The sequence below is a fragment of the Ctenocephalides felis genome, unplaced genomic scaffold (genome assembly GCF_003426905.1).
Source record: "Ctenocephalides felis isolate EL2017-DRISC unplaced genomic scaffold, ASM342690v1 CF-g0.4_SCAFFOLD_01886, whole genome shotgun sequence".
Lineage (NCBI taxonomy): Eukaryota > Metazoa > Arthropoda > Insecta > Siphonaptera > Pulicidae > Ctenocephalides > Ctenocephalides felis.
Window position 1 is genome coordinate 75,734,498 of NW_020538040.1, and position 2,881 is coordinate 75,737,378.

Sequence of the window (2,881 nt, forward strand, 5' to 3'; positions counted from 1 at the left end):
CAGTAACTTACGGGTACATCAGACTACATCAAGTAAACTAGGGGACATTTGCGAGTAAGCCTAACCTAGAATCATGCATCGAAACAGGTCAAACTACTTTTGTAGAAAAATATTGTTTTTGGGTTTTTAGGAATGACATATTTTATTCTATTATTTATTTACATGACATGGTTTAAATAAAAACATTTTTATTTCTTTAAGTTACATTTTTATTTAAAATAAAATTTCTTACATTTAGCTAATACAATTTAAATAAATTAATATCTGAAATCTTGCTTGCTTTCCAGTCGAGGATGCTTTTCACGAGATAGTAGTGTCGCTGTCATAACACCTTCGCGATTTTGCTCTAATACGCGTTTCGATACATTAGCCAGTAATTGAACATGTCTCTCAGTTCCCTGAATGTGGACCGGAATTTAGGGTCACTCCATGGACACTCATTGCTTTGTAGATATTGTACTAGATGTTCATGAGGAATATTTAGCGTAAAGGCTGGTTCGGATATATTTGAATAATCATCCATATCTATCATATTAGTATAGTCGGTGCATTCGAAATTATTTCGGGTGTTTTGTAATCTCTCAATTGCGTCAGGTCTTCCACATTATTACGGTAATATAAGATTTTTCTTATAGCTGAATCTCGTATTTCCTTTTTATTATCAAACAACATTGCTAATAAAATATTTTCCGAGTGAGCATAGTATGCGTTTTCTTTAGCAACATTTGTTCACAATTTGTCTTAAATTCGAGTCTAAATATTGCGTCCAGCTAATAAATTTATAAAATAATATACTACCATACACCACAGAGTTGTAATATTTAATGTTAAAGTACATTGGAATATATACTTTCATTACGTAGTTTGCCAGAATTTTCAAATTTTGGATGGCTTATTAGTAGTTACATATAACCGAAGTAACCTACTAGCCTTCGTGAGCCAACGGGAATGTGCTATTGGCCCCTGGTTTCATGTTAGCTAAGTCTGTCGATACTTCTCCAGAAGCAACTGCTTTAGCTATTTTTATTAAATAACTTGAGTCAGTTGTCGATTCAGCAGGACTTATATCAGCCAAATTTTCAAGTGGGATTGTTTCAAAGTCTTTTACGGCTGGAAGTATATAGGAAAAAATAAATTTATTGAATTTGAACATAGGGTATAAAAAATAGTAAATATGTTATAACTCACCGGTATATTTCGCATGTTTCAATTTGTTTGCTTAATATTCCAGTTTTCGTGGTCCAGTGGTCAATGATTTTTCCAAATAGTTAAATAAATGGCGAAGTGGAAGTTCGTTAAAGTGGAGAAGACACACAAACCAATGCAGTGGCCTGTTTAACTGAATTTCAAATCGACGTAAAATACCATTTTCACGCCTGTATTTGCTGGTTCACCATCGCAACATATGCCTATCAAAGAATCGAGAGCTATTCTTTATCGGCGAAAAACTCGTTCAATTTGATTACTTTACTTTCCGAATCTTCATTTTCCAATTTGTGTAACCCAACAATTGGCCATTCGTTCCTTTAAAATAACTAAATGCGCTTCTTTAATCATTCGTGGGTGAAACTTCTTATCGATTTTTTCCATGGTAATAGAATCATTTTTCGGCCGTCGAATGAAAATGCTATTAATTCAGAAGAATCATATCGTTTGTGTAGAGCTTGCCTATTTTTCTGCCTCTCACGAACGCTTTTATTTTTATCCATAATGACAGGATTGCCCCAATCATCCGTTATGCCCAGGTCACGCAGGATTGCCGTCACCACGCCAGAACCAACTCTATCAGAAATTGCAAATCTGTCGCACATTAAGGCATAGCTTGAGCCTTATATCTTCGACTATATGGACCACGTTTTATATGAGAGTATTTTGTGAACTTTCCGAACTGCTTTTAGAAAAATCAACATCTGGAGTATATGTCTCACCTGGAGTAATATTGCTAGTTATTGTAGATTCTGATACTTCATCTTCAATTTTATAATATATTCTGGTATCGTAGATTTCCTCTCATTATGTTGATCCATCATAAACGCTTGTAAATGTTTGGGATCAGTCCACAGGAACACAGTAATCTTCGCAAATCACATTTGCATTTTCCAATCAAATAAAATTCTTTCGTGGATTCTACAAACTCCTGAAATGATGCTTGGGTAGACTTGCTTTTATTTGTACTTTATATTTATCAATCAATCGGTTCAATTTCTAGCGATACTTCGTTTCTCCATAATGGAATATCAATTTTTTCCCACGTCTGAATCAATTTCGTTACCACATTTGGAGTAAATGTTTTATATGAAAACATTTTATTTTGTTTTTTGATATTTCGGCCAAATAAAATAATACCTGATAATTTCCATACTTGTCGGAAGATTTATTCAGTAAATTCTTTTGCTTCCCAAATGTAATTTGATCATGCGAGCGCATATGATTCAAATTACTGGCACTTGCGCCGAATTTAAATAAGAATTCGCCATTGATACTTCACGTCTAACTGGAGAACTGAATGAAGATTTATGCCAATTTTTCACATTAATATATCTTTTCGAAACTTCGAGAATTATTATAAAAAAATACTAGCGCACTCTGATGGAAATAAATAACAACAAACTAAACCCGATTTAAAAACCCCCGTACAAACTATCAATCAAAATATAACTCACAATTTGAATTATTCACATGCCTAAATTAATATATTAACTTATTAAAAACAGTATTTTATTGAAAATTTCGCTGGCTAAAGAGTTATTTGCGATATATGGTTTGAAGTCAAAATTCATTTAAATAACACATATATTTCATATGAAAGGTGCCCATATCGCTTAATTTACTTCTATAATGATTCGGCCCACCCTAATATATATATATATATATATATAGA